The 23,783-nt window shown below is 40.8% G+C and overlaps 1 protein-coding gene, 1 long non-coding RNA gene and 1 other non-coding gene across 3 annotated transcripts in view; 1 reads left to right on the forward strand and 2 right to left on the reverse strand.

Moving 5' to 3' along the window:
* CCDC192 (coiled-coil domain containing 192) overlaps positions 1-23,783 on the forward strand; it is a 197,887-nt gene that overhangs the window by 172,941 nt on the left and 1,163 nt on the right. The window lies entirely within an intron of this gene.
* The window catches only part of LOC114209563 (uncharacterized), a 289,818-nt gene that overhangs the window by 124,447 nt on the left and 141,588 nt on the right, over positions 1-23,783 (reverse strand). The window lies entirely within an intron of this gene.
* TRNAG-CCC (transfer RNA glycine (anticodon CCC)) lies at positions 7,909-7,981 on the reverse strand. The gene has a single exon. It is a non-coding gene; the product is annotated as a tRNA-Gly (tRNA).

Genomic DNA, 23,783 nt, shown 5'->3' on the forward strand with positions numbered 1-23,783 from the left:
AGCCCACTGAGATACTTACTTTAATGTAAAATGTGACCTTCAAGCTATATATTGCACATCATCCAACAAGAACACAAAATACCTCCCCACAATGCCCCTTTACAACCAGCCGCACCATCAAATCCTAGAACGGAGACTGCTTTCTTAAATTTCACAAGGCGTATAGTGAGTCCTAAAATATTGCGAAGACATCAACCCACATTTGTGGAACACAACCGTGGGGCACATAAGTGTTCAAGCCCTGGAGATCAGAAGCCAGGTGACACCCTGTCTCTATCTGCAAGGAGTTTACATGCCAGAGGAGGAACACGGATGTAGATACTCAAATACTAGTAATCATCCACCATGTTCTGATGCCTGAAGGAAAACTGGGCGATAAACCGGCTGCCGTTATTTAAACTTGGAAAGTCCTCACGATTCCAGAGATGCTGCCATTTATTTGTCATCGAAATGGACATATCCTATACCCTCTCCCATAAAGTGGTCACGGGAGGCTAAATGAGCACACATATATGGTATTCCTCTCAGCACAAGTTGGTATGCTCCATAATTTATACATATTGATTGACAGATATTCATATAGAGACTTTTTTCTTCTTGGCCCACAGAGGGGATGACCACAGAGAGTAAAAGTGAAACAGAGGGAAAGAATTGATACCACAATTCCCTATTTTTGCCTCATTTTAAGCCCTTTACCCATTTATTCTAAGCCCTATACCCACTCATCCCCCATCCCCCACCACCTCCTGCCAAAAAAATTTTTGTCAGGAAACAAGGAAACATCAAGCAAGGAAATGCTATGGTGGTGTCTTCCAACTGCTCTTGAAGTAACACAGAAGATGAGCATCTTCATTGATAGTGTGTAAAAACCAGTTGTATAGCTGTTTTCCTATTTTCTTTTTTTTTTTTAAAGATTTTATTTATTTGAGAGAGAGAGAATGAGAGAGAGAAAGCACATGGGGGGGGAGGGTCAGAGGGAGAAGCAGACTCCCCGCTGAGCAGGGAGCCCGATGCGGGACTCGATCCCAGGACTCCAGGATCATGACCTGAGCCGAAGGCAGTCGCTTAACCAACTGAGCCACCCAGGCGCCCTGTGTTTTCCTATTTTCGCCAATGAGAATAAGTTCCTGGGGTTAGGGGGAAAAAAAGTTGTACTTTACACTTTTTTTTTTTCTTTTAAATATGATATTTAAAGGTTATACCAGAGAGACTGTGGAATTTAAAGTATTCCAGGTAGCCAAGGGCTTCTGCATTTGCAGAAAGCACAGGAGAAAACTGGCTCCTTGATAATGGGTGCAGCCTCTTATCTTGATTGGATTCCTTTGGGTGATAAGAAGGTGTTTCAAGGGAGCTATAATAGTAAGGACACCTGGGCTTGCTCAGGAAGAGGGACTCCTCACTCTCTGTTCAGGTTTTTATAAGCAACTGACATTTCTGCTACAGTTTCTTCTCTTCTGGTCAGCTCTCAATGAGTTCCACAATGCTTCCAATAAGACTTCTTAAGGTTTGCTATGTGGTGCTGTTATCACTGGGTTTCTGTCTATCCATTAAAGACCCACAGTCAAGCCCCTGACTGCTTTTCCTGTCACCTTGTTACTTAGGACAAGGTAGTCTTTGAAATTTAAAAGTAAATTAAAACTGACTACAGCTATGTTCTGCATGTAGCCCTGATCAACACTCTGTCCTATCACCAAAAGTTACACGGTCCAAAAGCTCTTTTACACTCTATTAATATGTACCCATGGTGTTCAGCAGCAGCAGAAATGCTGTGTTTTATGTCTGAACTTTCCAGAGGTAGCATGATGAGATCAGTGGTTTTGGAGTCAAAGAGATCTAAATTTCAATTCCAGCTGAGTAATTTTCTGCTGTGATATGGGGCAATTCTCTAAAAGCAGTAGGAGGATGCCTATTTCAGAGACCAAGAAAATGAAGCCCAGAGAAGTACTTTACTCCAGGATACATAATTAGTAAATGGCTCAGGGAGAATGCAAATTCAAGACATCACTTTACCATACTTCCTTTAAAACTGGGTCTGTACCTCACTGGGGCTTGAAGGCCCCACTCATTTGGATGAATATTTGTTGTAAGCCTACATTTACCTCTTGACTGTTGGCCACATTGTTAACTACGGAGTTGTACATCTTGAGGCTTCCCTGACCACAAAAGAAAAAGAAAACATCCTGAGCACACTGAAAAAAAGATTTTCAGGTTCAGTTCTACCTAGACTGCTGCTTTCTCTAAGTAATGTGAGTGAGATCAGATTTTGAAACCCAGCTGTAGTTACTGCAGTTAATCTGATGTGGAGATTGTCTATTTTGGAGAGTTGTAAAACATATGACTTTAAATCCCCTGGAGATACAGAGGAAGGAGCTGTAGAAGAATTTTCTCCTAGACATCTCTGAAGATCTTAGGAGTCATTAACAAGAATAGGCCTTTTAGATTGAGATCTACTGTCAACTTCCTAAGATAAAACCAGATAAACTGCCTGAAGACTAGGCAATTCTTCCAACGAATAGGTCACGCATAATAGGACGTTTGCTGGAGGGCAAAATGGAGTTCATATGCTTAGAAAGACCCATTCTTCTTGAATCCTTCACCTACCTCAGCTTGAGTTAGGTGGAAAAAGCAATCAAGAATAGGGCTGAGGGAATACATACCTACCACCAACAATTTGAGGGTTTTTTTTCATTGAAGTACAGTTGACTAAAATGTTGTTATTGGTTTCAGGTGTACAACATAGTGATTGGACAACAATTTGAATCTGTTTTGACCTGTACTTTATGATGTGTTTGTATGAATGTGGACAGAGATTGGAGAAGGTGGGTAAGAGAATACAAGTGGAGGGGGTAGAATTATTATAATTTAATGTACATTCCCAAACCAAAATAACTGCCCCTTGGAAATTACAGCAGGAAGAACAAATAGGAGGGAAGACTGATCTAGTGATAATGAATGTCATGGAGGAAACAAGTTTCACATTTTTTGGATCTAGAGAGCTGATTGGTTCAGGATGTTTATAATTGGAGAAACTCACATCCTTGCTTAATAAATCTTGCCTTGCAGAGCCACAGATGGAAATACCATCTATACTGTCTATCCTGCCTAATAGTAGCTCTACAATCACTTATCTGAATCTTGGGGGTCAAATATGCTTCAGAATGCAGAATTTTTCAAATTTGAAAGATAACCCCTATAGGGACAATATTCCATAATCAAATATATTCATACAGTATTTACACTGAATGGGTTATATAAATGCTAGAAATAGCTTCCCATCAGCTCAAATCAGATTTTGTTGCCAAATGAATTCAGATCAGGTCAGGTCAGATTTTGCCACCAGATGAGCTATGAAAAACTTTCTTTTTCCAAAGCTTTTAGGATTTCGGAAATAGAGCTATGGGATTGTGAACCTATACAAATAGAGACTTCTGAGCATTCTACTAGATAGAAACATCAGCTAACATATAGGAAGATGGGAAACTTTGATTCAGGGAATATGCCTAGAAAATATAGGTAGACAATAATAATAATAATACAGTTAACATTTCTTTAGCAATTATTATGTGGCAGGCTCTATCCTAAGAACTTAACATGAATTAACCTACCTAAGTCTCTTACAGTTCTATGAGGTACTATATTGATGTATTTATTGATAGGCCTATTTACAGATGAACAAACTGAAGCACAGTTTTAGTAATTCTTCCATGCTCACATAGCAAGTTGATTGGTAGGGCCCTAGTATGAGCACAGGTTTCTCGTTTCCGTGAATCCTAATACTCTAGTGTTAGGTTCCGCAGAAAGGAAACAGTTCTTATATATCATTCTACGCACATTCCTCTTGACTATAGGAAACTAAGGTATATATAGTACATGTACAGTTATTTTAATACTTCTCAAGATGCTTCCTTTCATCAGGTGCCTAGGTGGCTCAGTTGGTTAAGCAACTGCTTTCAGCTCAGGTCATGATCCTGGAGTCCCAGGATCGAGTCCCGCATCGGGCTCCCTGCTCGGTGAGGAGCCTGCTTCTCCCTCTGACCCTCTCCCCTCTCATGTTCTCTCTCTTTCATTCTCACTCTCTCAAAATAAATAAATAAATAAATCTTAAAAAAAAAAAGATGCTTCCTTTCATCATAGAATGTTTTTGGTATTGGAGAACATTTGCAATTCTCTGTCTTGCAGCTGAGATGATTAACAGAATGTTGACACAAAGAAGCTTATTTTGACTAATAGAAGAACTGGGCATTTATATTTTCCCTTTGAGGGTATATTGGTTTCCAATCGCTGTTTTATCCCTAAGGTCTAACTAAGAGGTTCGGGTATAATAGGTACTTTGCGGGATGAATGAATGCATCCATACTTCCAAAACAAATAAGTCCCATTCAGAAATGCTCATTTATATTATTCCATTTGTTTACACTTTTCTCTTAATTGATGTAAATCCATTAGAATTTTGTATGAAATCAAACTTTTATGTTAACCTGGTTTTGTATAAAAGTATAGCCTTGATGGAAGAAGGATGGTTAACAACTTTGCATTTGGTTGACTATGATTTTACTGGTCTCTACCATCTCCTAGCCATGCTTATATGTATGTACATATATAATGTACGTATGCACATGGAATGTGTGACACATCCAGATAGGATCAGGACTTATTCAACCAGCACTTGAAAAATGATGCTGCTTATCCAGTTTTATTACTCCAGATGCTTGATTGCTATAGTCACATGCTTCCACCTGGTTCCCATGACTATCTCTAACACTATCTAAAGGGTTCTTTGACTCAGAATGTTGTAACAATGAAAGATTGGGAAGGCCTAAAGCCGTACTATGGAACACACTATACACAGTTTTAAAGTTACCTTGAGCAAAGTATGTAGTTCTTATATTAATTTCCAATCCTATTCATTAAGAAATTTGTGTATCAGGAAATAACTTCTTTCTGGTTCTGTCCATATTTTGCATCCTTACCTTTGATCTGCAAGATCCACTGTTCTTTCCTATCCCTTGCACTGTCAGTTTCAGACTGTATATGGTAGAGACATTCTCTTGTATCAGAGCTTCTGTACACAAAGCATAGAATTCTTAGTCTCTCTATCCACAGTTGTACGGAGCTCTCCCTCAAGACACAAAGTCTTTGTCACTAGGGTTTTATAGCAGATTCTACTTTGCTACTACCTAAGACAGTGCTGAGACTTTAAAGAATCACTATTTTCCAAAGCATCCTCTGCAAAATTTGCCCAATGGCTACTCAGTCCTGTTGCTTTTCCCCCTACTATGGTGCCTTGCTAGATCTCATTCTCCTTCTCTCCTCCTTTCTGCCTCTTTCTCTATCTCTGTCTCTCTCTGTCCCTCTGTACTTCTATCTATCTTGTACTACAGGGGCAGGATCAGTTATTGAGACAGAGAGTACAACTTTGAAGGGGGTTAAGTCCAGATAAAGGATCCCCCATTGGGTAATAGCCACTTACCCTCTATTACTTCCTGTGTCACACTACCTGCTTCCTCTCTGGATATTTTTGGACCATGCAGACAGTTGTTTACACATGCACAGATATACACACCTGCACCCCTATGTCACCCTTGCAGAGAGATGTTAATCTGAGGATTTAAGTTGTCCTATAGGTTTTTCAAACATTTATTATAGTAGTTATTACTATAGAACCAATTTTAAAAGTTTTTTACAATTGTAATTGAAATTCTTACTTGGCAGCACTCTTATTTTCCACACTTGAGAGATTCAGGCTCTTACGCAAATATGTAACTTTGTGGTTTATCATCAATCGGGCTCATCAATTCCAGGAAGCAGAAAAAGCTAAAGAAGTATTATTTCTGCCCAGTTTTGGTCCTTTTGGCTGTTTTCCTATAAGACTAACAAGTAGTCTGGGGGCTCATAGTGACATTAAAGGAATACTAAATAAGCTGTTCACTCCTACCCTTCCATCTATTAAAGAAGACAAGGTCATAATCACCATCGTTGCTTCCAATTTAACAGAACAAGAATCTGGCACTTAACGTGTACCCACTACTAGGCAATAAGTATGTAGCATGGGCTGTTATACCAAGCATAAGGAGCTTAAATGCCAACAGGTAAACCAACAATGCAACACATTGTGTTAATGCAAAATAGTTTACTTTATTTTATTTTTTTAAAGATTTTATTTATTTATTTGAGAGAGAGAGAGAATGAGAGATAGAGAGCACGAGAGGGAAGAGGGTCAGAGGGAGAAGCAGACTCCCCGCTGAGCAGGGAGTCCGATGCGGGACTCGATCCCAGGACTCCAGGATCATGACCTGAGCCGAAGGCAGTTGCTTAACAAACTGAGCCACCGAGGCGCCCAGTGCAAAATAGTTTAGAATGTATGCCTGGAAGTTCAATGTCTTTAATACAATCGTAGGACTCTGTAGTCAAAAAAAAAAAAAAAAATTAACATCTTTGTTTTATAAATGAAGAGGCCCATACACAGAGGGGCTGATTTGTCCACAAGTTTAAGTAATTATTGCAGTGGCAATCCATGTAAGTGTAGGCTCTGAACCCTCCCCTTGCATCTTTTGGGAGCTACCCTCTCTCCCTATACTGAGTTACGTAATTCACTGCCTGGCTCTTAGACACTTTTAATTTGTCCAAGGGTATATTTTAGAATGTATAAATACACACACACACACAAACACACACACATGTATATTTTACCCTATGGCGTGTATAGTTGTCATTTTAGAAATGTTGACATTTCTGGCATTAAACATCATCGTACGCTAAAAAGTACATGCTACTAAAAACATTTCTTTTTATTTATTTAGATTTAAAAAGTCTCTTCAAATGATAAACAAATATCAAAGGCAAATTTAAACATAAACTAATTGAATTCTGTGTGTGTTCTTTAGCCAAGAAATAATCTAATTTCCTCAATATCAAAATGTCACAATGAATAACTTCATCTTTTTCAAAACCAAAAATTGCATCCCAAACGGCCAGCTTCTTATTCTGCTAGGATTTTGATGCTGATGTGGCTTTTACTAGATGTTTCCTATAAATTCAATGTTTATGATTTGCTTGGTTTTAAGCTATCTTCCAGACAACAATTATTCAATTTATTGAGACTCTTGCTAGGGAAATGGCTACTCATAATAATTGAAAGAGGTCTTTATTCATCATTCATTCATTCATTTTGTCTTCCTGATTTTTTTTCCACATCTGTTAGAAAATTACTATTATAAATAGCAATTGCTTTAAATATATTACAGTGTTATAAGCTTAAACATCAATTGCATAGCCCATGCACTGGTTCAGAGATGAGCTTATTATAATCTAATATAGGCCAATGGAATGTGAGGGATACTTGCTGAAGATTGAGGGGTAGAAAAGCCTCTTGTTTTTCTATAGTAAATAAGGTAGAGACCCAGGGCGCCTGGGTGGCTCAGTTGGTTAAGCGACTGCCTTCGGCTCAGGTCATGATCCCGGAGTCCTGGGATCAAGTCCCGCATCGGGCTCCCTGTTCAGCAGGGAGTCTGCTTCTCCCTCTGACCCTCCCCCCTCTCATGCTCTCTCTCTCTCTCTCATTCTCTCTCAAATAAATAAATAAATAAAATCTTAAAAAAAAAAAATAAGGTAGAGACCCTAGACAGAAAGAAGGAGTCATCCCAGGAAGACAGTGGCAGTAGTCTGGCTACCAGAATAGTGCTAGGCTTAGGAAGAAGCTCATCTTGTAAAGAGCGGAAAGACCAAATGATCTTCAGTTACATCACTGGGACTACCAGTTCAATTCTTGCCTGAAACTAGCCCTTATCTCTGGAGTTAACACATTCTCTTTATTACTTAAGCCAGTTAGAGTTGGGCTTTCAGCTTTTCTGCAGCACAAATATTACTGAATGATACACTATTTTTGGCTTTTTTTTTTGGTATGTTCTCCACCCAATGTGGGGCTTGAACTCATGACCCTGAGATCGGGAGTCTCATGCTCTACCAACTGAGCCAGCCAGGCACCCCTATTCTCATTTTTAATAAAAAATTTTGTTCACTGTAGCAGATGCTATTTGTCACCTACATAAAAGATACTATTCTTCATCCTTCTTAACGCAACTCCAACTTTATTCATCATTTGGGTAGGTAATGAGTTTCAGGGACCCTCCCCATCCACCCCAGAACATTAATATTTATTAGTCATAACCAATCATAGTGATTCTGTTTCCTTGTCAAGGGCTTCTTTAGGAATATGATATAACTATGAACAAAAATATATAAGGTAAATTCTGCTGAGAGCATCATGGAGGGCTTAACTCTTAAAAAGGGAAGACAAGGGGCACCTGGGTGGCTCAGTTGGTTAAGCATTGTCCTTTGGCTCAGGTCATGATCTCGGGGTCCTGGGATTGAGCCCCATATCAGGCTCCCTGATCAGCGGGGAGTCTACTTCTCCCTCTCCCTCTGCTGCTCTCCCTACTTGTGTATGCACTCTCTTTCTCTCTCAAAAATAAATAAAAAATCTTTTTAAAAAATGGTGGGCACAGAAATCAGTTGCTCTTCTATACACTAACAATGTAACTGTAGAAAGAGAAATTAAGGAATCAATTCCATTTACAATAGCACCAAAAACCATAAGATACCTCGGAATAAACCTAATGAAAGAGGTAAAGGATCTATACTCTAGAAACTACAGAACACTTATGAAAGAAATTGAGGAAGACACAAAAAGATGGAAAAACATTCCATGCTCATGGTTGAGAAGAATAAACATTGTTAAAATGTCTATGCTGCCTAGAGCAATCTACACTTTCAATGCCATCCCTATTAAAATATCATTGGCATTTTTCAAAGAGCTGGAAGAAACAATCCTAAAATTTGTATGGAACCAGAAAAGACCCTAAATTGCCAAGGGAATATTGAAAAAGAAAAACAAAGCTGGGGGCATCACGTTGCCTGACTTCATGCTATATTACAAAACTGTGATCACCAAAACAGCATGGTATTGGCACAAAAACAGACACATAGATCCATGCAACAGAATAGAGACTCCAGATATGGACCCTCAACTCTATGGTCTTGACAAATCCCTGACAAATAAGGAAAAAATATCCAATGGACAAAAAGACAGTCTCTTCAATAAATGGTGCTGGGAAAACTGGACAGCTATATACAAAAGAATGAAACTGGACCATTCTCTTACACCATACACAAAGATAAACTCAAAATGGATGAAAGATCTCAATGTGAGACAGGAATCCATCAAAATCCTAGAGGAGAACATAGGCAGTAACCTCTTTGACATCGGCCATAGAAATTTCTTTCGGGGGCACCTGGGTGGCTCAGTTGGTTAAGCGACTGCCTTCCACTCGGGTCATGATCCTGGAGTCCCAGGATCGAGTCCCACATTGGGCTCCCTGCTCAGCGGGGGGTCTGCTTCTCCCTCTGACCCTCTTCCCTCTCATGCTGTCTCTCAAATAAATAAATAAAATCTTTAAAAAAAAAAAAGAGAGAGAGAGTATCATACCCCATATCACTGGCCCTGAAAAAGATCAAAATTCAGAATTTGAAGTATGGTTTCTCCTGAATGTATATCACTTTCACACCACCATAAAGTTGAAAAATCATCAAGTTGAGCCATCATAACTTGAGTACCACCTGTATTCATAGATAATAGTAATTCTTTGAGGCTAGCTCCAGGTAAAAATAATCTTACTTAATTGATTAAACCCAATCTGAGTCTTAAAAAGTAACAGATACTTTCACAATTTTAGGTATACTTTATCATTTGAAGTTTCAGTTTAAGTAGTTTGAAGAAAAGACATAACCAATTAATTCACGATGCAGATGAAAATTTTTTTTTAAAGATTTTGTTTATTTATTTGAGAGAGAGAGAACAAGAGATAGAGAGCACGAGAGGGAGGAGGGTCAGAGGGAGAAGCAGACTCCCTGCTCAGCAGGGAGCCTGATGCGGGACTCGATCCTGGGACTCCAGGATCATGACCTGAGCCAAAGGCAGTTGCTTAACCAACTGAGCCACCCAGGCGCCGCGCACAATGCAGATGACATTTAACTAATTTAAATAATAATTAAATGATGTACCTTAAGCCAGAAACAAAAGGAGAACTTAGCCTGCTGAAAATTAATGTGTCCCTAAGCTTTTGTTTATCCAGGTGGTTCAAACCAGAAGACACTGGGAGGGTCATCTTGGAAAGTAGCCAGAACAAATGCCCACAAGTCTTAATGGTAATCCAGCTGCCAATTCCTCCAATTCCTATTATCTTAGCATTCTTTTAGATCAGAAATTAGTAATAGATGGAAACAAAAAAGAATGAGACACATAGCCTGTTGTTCTCTTGTTTTAAAGCCAGGAATATTCCATAAACAGCTGAGAAATGCTAAGAATATAACCCCCAATGGATAAATTGTGACTCCAGATCAGAAAAGTGGCCTACATATTTCAGACCTGTGCCTATACGAGTATTGTGGTGGTATTATTGGTCATAATAATGGAAACAAGATGTAAGCATTTACTCTGCTTCATATGCTTGCTGAGCAAGTTCTTAGTAAAATAACACAGTAGGTGCTATGGAAATGTTTATTTCTTTTCCCACTTCCGTTTTCTCTCTCTTTTCCTCCTGTCTTACAAGTATGGAGGGGAGTTGCATAGAAAGAGGAAAAAGTGAAATTGTAGTTATGGGAGTTCTTTGATATCTCTAAAAATTATAAATATTATTTTTCTTTTTTTTTGAGGGGAAGATTTATTTATTTATTTATTTTTAATTTTATTGTTATGTTAATCACCATACATTACATCATTAGTTTTTGATGTAGTATTCCATGATTCATTGTTTGTGCATAACACCCAGTACTCCACGCAGAATGTGCCCTCTTTAATACCCATCACCAGGCTAACCCATCCCCCCACCCCCCTCCCCTCTAGAACCCTCAGTTCGTTTTTCAGAGTCCATCGTCTCTAATGGTTCGTCTCCCCTTCCGACTTACTCCCCTTCATTCTTCCCCTCCTGCTATCTTCTTCTTTTTTTTTTTCTTCAAGTATATTGCATTATTTGTTTCAGAGGTACAGATCTGTGATTCAACAGTCTTAAATATTATTTTTCAAATACTAATATATAATACATCCAAAATATACCATGAAACTTCCCAGTATCAGAAGCATATTTCTCAAGAATTTCAATAGTCTCCTAGACATTTTTTTGTGCTTCTCTATGGTGTCTTCAAATTAAGCCCACCCTGAAAAGAACTCCTTTGCCATTAGCTTTGATAATGTTCTGAAGGCATATAAATTATGTGATAAAGGAGGTTAATTAATGGGGAAAACATCTATGAAAGTTAACATTTGTACCAAATATCAGAAGATTTCCTAAATAAAGAAAAGCTTGTTTGAATTCCCTCATGGAGAATTTCTCCATCACTTCTGAATTATCTTTTGTAATTTCTTGAAATTTCAAAAAAATAAAATAAACCTGATAAAATTGGAATGGCATTCCAATGGGAGGAGGAATTGAAAGAACCGTGTTCCATAGGCTGTTGTCAAGAACAGGGCATTTTTTAAGCTGCCGATTTAAGTTAGTGGAGACATCCCTGGCACTCACCCTTCCCTGAGTCCATTTCTTACTGTTGTCTTCTTACCGTGAAACGTAAACTAACAGCAAGTTGCATAAAATAAAAGAAAGTTAATAAAAACGAAGTTAGACTTGTATAGGAGGTGACACTGATAAGCAATGCTTGTTTCTGTGAGCTATTCCTCTCAAGGGTGCACTTTGACATTTCCTACCCACTTCAACTCTCCACTGTTGTCTCTCATGCACTTAAAGGAACTTCAGGGCTTCTTCTCTAAAACCCACATTTCTCTTGGTCTCTTCTGAACTGAACCTTGGAGATTCCAACAATAAATGTCCAAATGCTCGGGGGGGGGGTCATTATAAAGCCCATTTGTGTCATCTGAAAAGTAGGTCCCACCAACCATTAGTTCCTTATGGCCATCTATTATGATTCCATCAGGTGACTAAAATTGAGGAAGAAATAATGGAGTTTGGGAAAGTCCTTGATAAAAGAGTACTCCGTGGATCTTAAGAACATAATTTTTGAATAAGAATTACAAGTTGAAAGATGTTACAGGAATACATAGCCTATCTAACGGGTACGGAGACAGTTAGACAAAGTTAAGAGTTACTTAGATGTTTGAAACAACAGCACTTAGGGATAAGAGAGATGGAAGAGCATGAGAGTAAAGGAGAAATCTAAAGCAATGCTCAGCTTTCTGACTTTAGCAAGGAGAGGCATGGTGATGCCACTTTACCCAGCTAGGGAATACTGAAAAGGAAATCAATTTTGGAGGTTAGATAATGAGTTCAGTTTAGGACGTACTGTATCTGTGATGTTCGTGAGAGGTCTCAAAGGAGGGGGTCCCAGGTCCAGGGCTCAGGTCTCATCTAGAGTTGTAAACTGGGGCATCATTCACACAAATAGATTGCCACCAAGGCCACAGAAAAGACCTATAGAGAGAAAGAAGAAAGCTTAAGACCAGGCGTTTAAGGATCTCCATGCAGTAATTACTCTGAGGAGGAGCCCACAAAATGAGACCAAAGGGGTAGTCAGAAAGTTTGAGGGAAAACAGTGTCATATTACAGAAGTCAAGGAAAGAGTGTCTTATGGGAGGCTGTCAATAACCACAAATGTTCAGAGGCCCTAGAAGATCAACATTAAGTCCAGTGGATTTAGTGACATCAGTAAGCTCAGCAAGGCGAAGTTGAAAAGTGTAATGGAAAACCAAAGCTATAATGCACTGGGTTGACAAGGAGAAAGGGAGTCGGAGTATAGACAACCCTTTCAAGAGACCTGATAGTAAAGGGGAGAACAGTTATAGAGCAACAGCTGAAGGGGCATTAAGGAGTGAAAGGGTTTTATTTCCTTTTTAAAGATGGTACCAAATGAGTACATTTAAATGCTAATGGCTTGGAGTCAGTGGAAAGGTTAACATTTATAAGGAACAGAGAATAACAAAGGCATGAAATTCCAGAGGATGCAGGAGGGTCTGGAATCCAGACCTCTCTGGATGTTTGGAAACCTTTAGTTGCCCTTAGCTGAAATCCAAGTCCATTGGTGAATTTGCACCTAAATGAGCTTTCTGGGAATCCTATTATGGATAGATTTTCCTCATTCCTTAGTTTTCCCTTCTTTATTTGCTTCCCATTAGTGCTGTAATACATTACCACAAATTTAGTGGCTGAAAACAGCGCAAATTTATTATCTTAAAGTTCTGAAGGCCAGAAGTCTAAAACAGGTGTCACTGGGTTAAAATCAAGGCATCAACAGACTGTGTTCCTTGTGGCAGCTCTAGAGTAGAATCTGCTTCTTTGCCTTTTCCAGCTTCTATAGGCCACGTGTATTCCTTGGCTTGTGGTTCCTTTCTCCATCTTCAAAGCCAGCAGTATGGCACCTTCAGAAACATATTCACAGGTCTGCGGACATCTTTGGGGGCCCATTATTCTGGGTAACTTTGTGGACATCTTTGGAGAGGGGCATTATTTTGCCTACCATACCTCCCTATTTCTAAAGAACTCTGAGAAGCTTGTTGAGAAAATTATGGATGGACCAGAAGAGCGGCCTCTGCTTAATGTTTTACATAATTAAAAATCTCAGTAATTAATCTCAGCAATGTCATTCTCAAAAGACACTTGGAGAACTGTTCTGCATGATGTGAAAATTGACAGTACTAGCAGCAGTTGATATTATCATTTTTAGGATTCCAGGGTAAAATACATCAACAATCTGAATAAATTCTTTGTGATCCTTCAGCTGCTATTTCTAGGGGAAGAAAAAAAAAATCCCAACAATTGTGACACTTGGGAAAACAGTGAGGAAGACTCTATTGAGGGCTACTGATTGCAATTGGTGTCCACAGTAGGAAAGAGAGGGTGGCTCCACTCTACATATGACAAGGAAAAATGGGAATTTATAGTAACGGGTGTGTGTGGGGTTTGTGGGTGGGAGATGAGTAAGGGGGGAGGCAGGCCAGGGTGACCAGATGTCACCTGGGGTGTGGTGGAAGATAAGGAATTTCTTCAGATATGGAGGATGATCAGATACCAAGGGTGGGGATTCTCAAAAAGTGATTGAGCAGACTTCTCTCTGCAACTGGGTGCTTGAAGACAAGGTTTAAGGATGAGTTTCAGAGAAGCCTAACTAAAGTTTGGTTAGGGAAAGTGTCTTTGTCACTATAGTATTTTTTTTTTTTTTTGCAATTTATTACATCCTATGCATAGATTTCTTATCTTCATCCAAGAAGTACTGAGTCTAGCCTAGCACTGAATCTAGGAGGCTAGGAAAATTCGGTGATGCCATCATTGTCATCACAGGGCTATGCAAAAGGAAGAAACTTAGGGAAAGGATAAGACTTAAGGAAGAGAAGAAGCCGTATGTGGTGAGGTATAGCTGCCATGTCACTCCAAATGACTGCATCCAAGTGTCCTATTGTCAGGGACATTTAATAGCACTGTCAAGTCAGCTAAATCAAAATGACTTGCACACCCTCTCCACAAAACCCATTCTTCTGCATAGTTTATACAAGCAAATCCCTAATCCACAAAAATGAAGAATTATTTATCCTATCTTTCTCCATAAAAAAACATTAATTTTCACTGCCCTTTCAAAGAATAACACCGCCAATACTGTTCTTTTTTTTTCCGCCAATACTGTTCTTATTACAGCATCAAATAATTTCTCAAAGCCATGCAACACTAGAAATTATAACAAATAACTGCTTGAAAATTAATGCAAACAACTAAATTGGTGTTCGTCATTCTATAGACTTAGCCTCATATAACCCCTGTGCATGGAGAAGAAAAGCAGGAGTCTCACTATTACGCTTTAGTGCAACATGCAGTCTAAATGATATAAAACCATCTTTACTCATATTCCTCCAATTGACTTTGAGTCCATACTGATTCTACTGCACATAAGCATAGAAATGGTCCTTCATCTACTATCTCTTCTTTTTCTTCTTTTCTCACAGTCTCCTACGTATCTCCCCCCAGCCCCAGTGTGATTTTCCTTTTCCCCTACCAGAGTCCATTTTCACCTTTAGGCCTCCAGCCAGGCATCAGTCATTGTGCTTGAACCACTCTTCAGTGGAGCCAGATTTATAGGAGGGGACTTCAGGTCCTTCTCACTGGAAAAGGTAAAAGACATTCCCCCCAAAAAACCTTTCTTCTGCTTAGATTGATTTCCTCTAGGCATAACTCATGAGCATTGTGATGCTAACAGTGTTTGTGCTGTTTCCCAATCTGGTTGAAGAACTCCTTCTATAGAACAATCTGATAAGATCTGAGACCCTGAAGAGGGTGGGAAGGCACCCCACCCTGAAAGGGAGCAACGGACTAAGTTAACTACAGTGTCCTACCCTCACCCTGGTAAAACAATTTACCCTACTGGTGTAGATAGAAGGTGGGACGCAGCACTGCACTAGGTCCCCACATAGTGCCTAGCCACTGGTTGCTTCCCCTATCTCCCATCATGGACAAGCCTATATTCATTTTGTGGCACCATCTTTGAGATGTCCCCACTTGCTTTTCCACACAAATAAATCTCTCCCACCTCCCAACCTAGTACCAAGGTATTCACACACCTTTCTATCATTATAATGTTCTTTGTCTTTGGGAGGCAGATCACTTGACTTCAGGAAGCTCCAGAAAGAAAATCCTGGATTCAGATCTGCTGAAGGGGATTCACTTGCTCCCAATGTGGCTGTGGTAGCTGTTAAACCCTTATGGAAGCTGAGGAGTCATTGTGCTTGCCCTCAAGGCATCATCTCTCAGGAAATGAGATCTCTCAAAAGAGAGACCTCCTCTCCTTTCCAGACTAGCTTGTGAGGAAATGGATCTATCCATTCACTGAGAAACAGAAACAAAAGCAAAAACAAAACAAATCTCCAAACTCATCATTTTCTCTGGATTCTAGAGATGATTCAGCCAAGTTAGACCTGGCAAGATGTTGCAGAGATTTAAGCTAATTGTGGAGGGAGGGATGGGAAGACCATGGATACATTCAGTCAGTGGTAGCATTCACAGGCAGAGAGATGTCAGGTAACAAGGGAGAGACACTGAGAATATAATAGATGTGATCTCTCTTCTGCTATGTGTACTGCAGCCTTGTCAAGAAGAGGCATGCCTGGAAGATTTCTGGCCTACCTTTTAGGATTTAGCCAGAAATTTAGTTCCCCATGCCTATTACAGGTCAGCAGAAACTCAACTGCCAAAACCTGGCCAATCATCAGAACCACCTAGGGCACTCTGTAAAACTATAGATTCCCAGACACCCTGCCAGATTCACTCAAGCAGAATTTCAGCAGTGAGACCTTGGATTCTCTGTATTGATGAAACTCCCCAGGTGCCAGTGTGAAGAACCATTTTCATAGCTCAGAGAACCTGAGTCACGGATCTGGAAGAGAGCTATCCTAACTTTTCCATTTTTCCTTTTAACAAAAACTTAAATTCACAGATGTTAAGTGCAACGTTGTGCAATCACAATAGTTTATTATCTGGGGTGGGGGGAGGGTGGGGGGGGAATGTAGTAGTGAAAAGTTTTGTGTGAAGAAAATATGTGCCTGGGGAGGAAATCTGGGAACCATCCTAACGATGCACCAATGAAAACCTTTGGACTGGCCATTGCTACCGTGGTTTTATATCATATATGCACTTGATGTTCATCCATTTATTCACTTAACAAATGACTTAAGACATGTGCCAGGCACTGCTTTAGGTAGAGAAGACACAGTAGTGAACAAAACAGTCAAAGATTTCTGCCCTCATGGAGCTTTCATTCTAGTGGGGTAGGAAGAGACTACCAAGAAGATAAACATAAAATAGTCAGACATAGCATTTCAGAATAAAAGCAAAGCAGGGAACAAGGATCTGACTTGTCCAGCAGTGGGGGCTGCATTGAAATTGTAGGCGAGACAACTGGCAGAGGCTTCACTGGGATGAAGGTGACTTTGGAGAGGAGAGACCTGAAGGAACTGAGGGAGCTTGCTGTGTATGCCTCAAAGCTACAATTATCCAGGCAGAGGAAGTAGCAAATATAGAGGCCCTGAGGTGGAAACATGCCTAGTCTGTTAGGAACAAGGAAAGGAAGAACAGATGCGCCCGTGAAGTAAAGGGGGGCCAGATCACATAGTATGTCAGTAGGTGGGGAGGTTTTAGCCTACATGAGATGAAAAATCATTGGAAGATTTCAGGCAAAAGACTGTCAAGACCCAACTTAAAGTTCAATGAGATCTCTCTGTGCAGAGCTGAAACCAAACTGAAAGGGCAGGTCGCAGAAGCAATAGGACCAGACGTGAAGCTATTGTAATACTTCAACTACGGTATTTGTGCTGGGCAAGAGAGAATTAGCCATTTCAATAAACACTAACCATGGGCATCACAGTGCATTTATGCCTCCGAGTCAACCAAGGGAGGAGGGTAGGGATCTGCAGTTCCCTCAATCCCTTTACATCTTAGATATGTCTCCCGGTGAGAGCATCCTACTGCCACAAGAGCAATGCTAACAGTGGGAGGTGCGTGTTTTTCATCCTACCTGGTCCTCAAACACTATACAAGTCCTCAAAGCATCCACATCAGCCCCACACTTCGTGCTGGTTCTGGAGACTGGCATGGGCCCAGCATCTGCGGGAGGCCCCCAAAACTTGAGGCAACAAGTGCTTCCTACAGACTCTCTCTCAGTCCTTGTTTGTCCTGAGTGTTTTCTTCATCAAGTGCTCTATAAGCTCTTTGATCACTCTCCAGAGCACTTCCCCATGTCATCAGCACTGCATCCCTGCCATCGTGGTTTTAAACCAAGTATTTTGTTCCGTCCAAAGCATTTACTAAAACACATGTGTTCAGGATCTAAGGTGTGGGGCTATTGGACTGTAGCTAGGTGAAAATATATAGTTGCTCCAGTCTACCATTGCACCTTAGATTTTTCTGCTAATATAAAATCCTATTGTAACAGTGGTCATCACTAAGATGTGGGAAGTTTTCTGATATACACTGAAAATTTCTAAGCATATATCAAACTACATTTCAGTTCTTTTAACTGACCAAACTTATCTTCATTTGAGAGGGAGAGAGAGCACGGGGAGAGTTGGGGGGAGAGGGGTAGGGAGAGAGAGAATCGCCAAGCAGATTCCCCACTGAGCTTGGAGCCCAACATGGCACTCAATCCCAGGACCCCAAGATCATGACCCGAGCTGAAACCAAGAACCGGACGTCCAATCAACTCTCTTCTTTTAATGCCGCTCTTATTTCCAAATCAACAAACACATGCCAACTTCAAATGTATCCTAAGCGTTCATGGCATTAATGGAAAGTAACTGAAAACTCTTCGAAGTTGGCCATTTGTCACTAGAGACACTGGTCTCCGTATGAATAAAAACACCAAAGGGAGAAAACAGAGAAAACTTCAAGTAGTAAGAATAATCTGACTTTTAAGATGTAAAATACTTGCGCTATAAGAACCCCCAAAATAAGCAAATCATTTATTTCAGAGAAGTACTATTCTCGGATGGTAATTGTGAAAGTCTAGAGAAGGACAGAAAACTAGGAAGGTTATTATTGAAGTTTTGTTTATTATTCAAATAGCGAGAGAGAGAGATTTATAAGGATGAACCAATTTTCAAGTCCAAGTATGGCAATAGATGAAACTGGACTCCCTTGCGGTTACTGAGAAATATACACAGCTTCCAAAACCACATGAAGGTGAGTCAGAGTGATGGCCATTTGTACAGAGAAGGAAGCTGACATGGTCTTTTAGGCCAAACAGTAATCCTGGGTGGCTCTGATGAAATAAAGTATTTAATCACCTCACCGGGAAGAGTCTTTCTTATTGAGTAAACACTTGGCAGCCTTGGTCATTAGCTTGAAAAGCAGAGAGAAAAGTAAACGTTCATGAGCTAGTACGCAGCTGAGATGTTTGTTTAGGCTAAATCCTGAATGTTCTTTGGGGCCTAACTCAATGCTTCCTCTCCCCTCCCCAAGCGTCGAACTGTCAATGTGGAAGCCAACAGCGCATCTGACTCGTTCTCCATGTGCAGGGTGCAAGTGACTGATTACTGATGAATTAATTTTTAAAATGACCATGGAGACCTGCCTGGGGAGAAGTGTGCTTCCCATCATGAGAGGCATGTGAAGCAGACACTAGATCAGTGGTTCTTAGCATTTCTGTGTTCATTGAACTCTTTCTGGTGCTGGCATCAGTGAAGGGATCAAAGGGGAAACATCCATTTTTAGAAACAAACGTTTAGAAAATCTAAAAAAAGCCTCCCAGACACTCACTGGGTCACCCTTCAGCAATGTATCACTTCGGACGCAGAACTATTAACTTCCCGGATGCGCGAAGCAATGTTTTCACGTGATTTAGGTCTTTGAACCTAGTATTGCGCCACACGTCCTTTCTCTGATTAGCAACAAGCTGTATCCTGCTCTCCTCCAGTCTGTCCATCACAGCTCTCCACCCACCACGTATCTAACAATGCGTAGCTGCACTGATGGTAAAAAGCAAATTTTATCCATTGATTACAACTGGCAGCTGACCTATTAAGAGCTGGACAGACACTCATGTCCGGGAGCCACTTAACTTAGTAAAGCATCAGTTAGGCATGTTGTAGACATAAATCCTGTGCAGGTGAGATCAGATGGTCCCAAAATACACATTCTAAGTTAAGTCCTTAGAATGACCTCTGCTGTTATCTCTTTAGTTACTAGTATTTTTAATATAACTCACATATGGCACTTTGCTGAAAGCATGAAGGGTTTAAGGCTATTAAGAATGAGAAGCTGGAAATGGTCAAAAGCAAATGTCACAATTCCGGGCCCTTTGTCTTTTCAAGGCTACATAGAAAAGTGAGCCTAGCAGGCCCCAGCTGCAAGCAAAAGAATGCTCCTGTTGTCTGTCTTCTTTCTAAACCTTTTTAAGCATGCAAAACTGCCACCTTCTCTCATCTCCTCTTTGCCATGACCCCAAGCCATCATTCTCTTTTGTGCTTCAGACCTATTTTAAGTTGAAGCAGAAGGAGGGGAAATCATGAAAAACAGCATGTACTCGTAAAAACCTCTATTATGGTAGCAATTGTGATTTCATAGGCTGACTATGGCTAATCAGGTTTGCTCCCTCCCTGTGACAGAATTTCTCTTGTCTCTGTGTCTCCTGGAGGTCCCTGGGAATGGGGCTAAACCTGAGATTATGCTGTCAGATGACAGAACCCTCCATGCTTCAGGCAGATGTGACCTTGGCAAGACTATATGAGCTGCTAATGAAAATCTAAGAAGGACCACCAGTGTTTGAGATGTGGGGATGGGTAGAGCTGTCAGGAGCTTCCAGATAAGGGAACCTGGATTCAAGGAGAATGGTGCCCATCAGGTCATGCGGAGATTAGTGGTGGAGTCTGGACAAATCACTGGGCTGGCCTTGGGCTAATTCCACTACAAGTAGGATATGAGACTCCTGGAGCCCCCACTTTGTTGAAGAGTTTAAAACACTTCTGTGATTTGTAATGTGTTTAGAAATGGAACAAAAATATTTTTATTGTATGTGTGAAGAGGTCATTAAATAGTAAAATACAGCTGTATGAGAAATTTTCTTCTTGGTGTATATACTTCTTTTTTTCTCCCCCTCCTCCAGTTTTACTGAGATATAATTGACCTATAATATGGTGTAACTTTAAAGTGCACCATGTGGGGTGCCTGGGTAGCTCAGTCGTTAAGCGTCTGCCTTAGGCTCAGGTCATGGTCCCAGGGTCCTGGGATCGAGTCCCACATCGGGCTCCCTGCTCTGCGGGAAGCCTGCTTCTCCCTCTCCCACTCCCCCTGCTTGTGTTCCTGCTCTCGCTATGTCTCTCTCTGTCAAATAAAGGAAGAAAATCTTTAAAATAAAAAAAATAAAGTGCACCATGTGTTCACTGGATACATGTGTATTTTGCAAAATGATTGCCACCACAACGTTAGCTAAGAATACCATCCCATCACAGAAATACCATGTCTATTCTGTGGAGCGAACATTTAAGATCTACTCGCCCAGCAACTTTCAAGTATGCAATACAGTATTATTAATTATAATCATTATGCTACACATTACTCAGAATTTAAGTTTATAACTAGAAATTTGTACACTTAGACCAATACCTCTCCAATTCCTCCCTCCCCATCCCCCATCCTCTTAGTAAACACCACTCGACTCTTTCTCGATCAATTCAGCTTTTAAGTACATTCTGCTTGGTAAAATGCACCAGACAGAGAAAGACAAATACTAAATGATGTCACTTATATGTGGAATCTAAAAAAGCTGGTATATAGATGCACTTTAGCTTATCTCCTTATCAGCATTTTCATTTAATACATGAAAACAATACAGTGAGAATCAAGGCCCTCGCGCTATCTCTCCTTTGCCAATTGTCTTTTCGCTGTGCTATTGTCTGAATTGTGTCCTCAGTGTAATTCATGTGTCGAAGCCCTAACCCCAGTGTGATGGCATTTGGAGATGGTGGCTTTGGGAGTGATTAAGTTTCAATGAGGTCATAAGGGTCGGATCCTGAGACCAGTGCCCCGTGGAAGAAAACATCGGAGAGCTCGTGGTCTCTGTCTGCGCCGTGTAAGGACACAGTGGGAAGGTGGCCCTCTGCAAACCAGACAGTGTTCTCACCAGAACCCAACTAGGCTGCCACCCGGATCTCAAACTATCAGCCTCCAGAACTGTGAGAAAATAAATCTCTGCTCTTTAAGCCCCTGAGTCAATATTTGGTATTGTGTTACGGCAGCCTGCGCTAACCAAGACTCCCTGCCTCCCTTTCCTTCATTCTCTTTCTACCTTCTCTCTCTCTACTACTCTCTTCTGGGAGGGCAGAGACAGAAGATGTAGACCCAGTAACAGCAACTGCCTAGGGAATGCCATCCTGCTGCATTTTTACCCCTTTGTCACTAGACTTAGATGAACAAAATATTCCACCTGTATTGCCTTATTTAAAAAAAAAAACACTGTTTTGACCAGTTTGCCTTCTGTGATGGCTCTAAGCGCCTTTTTTTAGTTGTGTAAATTGGTGGGAAATAGGTCCTCCTGAAAAAAGAGGAAAAACTGGAGAAAGAAAAGTTGGAAGAAGAGGTCAGAGAGAAAGAGGACAAGCCAGCACAACGAGGAGGAAGGCTCCGGAGGCCCTTCTCCAGCCCCAAGCCTCCCGGAGGCCCGGCCTTCCTTATCGTGCCCACCGTTCCTTTCCGTCCTATCTTCTTGCTGCCTCCAGTTGACACTTTCTGTCCTTTCTTTCCTCTCCTGTGGAAACTCACTTCAACCCACAAGCACCCACTCTCCCAAGCCCATTTTTCTATGCCTCCACCTTCGGGAGTCACAGAAAAATGATCTGCGTGCGAACAGTTGAGGGTCAACAGTTCTCCCTCCCAAGTAACAACCATACACGTTGACTAGCGCCACCTACGAGGAACCCATCCACTCGGGTGTCAGAGAGTGCGCATCCAAACGGAAACTCGAGCCCAGCACCAGCCAACAGAAAAGTGAGAGCCACCAGCGCAGGCCACCCAGGATATTTTAAATTTTCTAGGGGCCATGTTTTGAAAACGGGAAAAAAATGAATGAGTGAATATTGTCCTAAAGTGTATTTTATTTTATACAATAGATCCAAAATATTACTGTTTTCATACATAACCAAATTTTTATTTTTTTATTTTATTTTTTTTTACATAACCAAATTTTTATTTTTATTTTTTTATTTTTTATTTTTTAAAGATTTTTTTATTTATTCATTTGTCAGAGAGAGAGAGAGAGAGCACAAGCAGAGGGAGAGGCAGGCTCCCTGCCGAGCAAGGAGCCCGATGCAGGACTCGATCCCAGGACCCCGGGATCATGACCTGAGCCGAAGGCAGACGCTCAACCGACTGAGCCACCCAGGCGTCCCCATAACCAAATTTTTCAATTTTAATGAGATAGTTCACGTTTCTTTCACATTAAGTCTTCAAATCAAATGTGTATTTTATACTTACAGTACACCTCAATTCAGACTAGCCACACTTAATTGCTTAATGCCACATGTGGCTAGTGGCTTCCGTATTGGACAGCACAGCTCTGGCCAGGTAAAAGGTGAGGAGGCCCTGGCGTATCAGCAGATGATGAAAGCCTCCTGCCAAAGGGACTGACTCGCCCGGGTCTAAAAGCACAGGCCCTATTGCAGAGGCAACAAACTACATGTTCCTTTGAGATGTGGAGATGTTTTTCATTGCTTGTAAAGAAAGGTAGGCAAACTACCATCTCCTTCAATATCAGTGCTAAAATTTCACATATTCAGAACAAAAACTTCTCCACAGATTCTTGAAATGGAGGACATTGCTAAGCACAATTGCTAAGAGCAGAGAACATCCTGATCTTTCCTCTCAACACTTTTCGGAGGCCCAAAGCATCCTGCCCCCCATGCAAGTCAGTGTTCAAGCTTTCATCCCATGATCTCTGGGGTCAGAGATCCAAAAAAACAGCAAATGAGTTTTATTTGGTGAGAAATGGGAGATTCCCTGCCTGCATGGACCATCCCAGCAAAATGGCCCCGTCTTCATACAATAGTAGCAGGCATCGGTCTCCTGGACTGGCAGTTAGGTTGCCCTCAGGTGCAGCTGTGGGGTTTGTGTTCACTGAGGACCGAGTAAATGCTGGACCTTTAATTATAGTAATCGGCTGTCAACACCATGCATTCCTATGCTATTAGCTCGAGTAGTCCGACAATGACACCCAAGCCAATTGACATCCCTTACAGCTGATGTCTGCCCTTT

This window comes from Eumetopias jubatus, unplaced genomic scaffold (assembly GCF_037043125.1).
Source record: "Eumetopias jubatus isolate StellerSeaLion01/CBP00866 unplaced genomic scaffold, mEumJub1_p1.0 scaffold_5, whole genome shotgun sequence".
Lineage (NCBI taxonomy): Eukaryota > Metazoa > Chordata > Mammalia > Carnivora > Otariidae > Eumetopias > Eumetopias jubatus.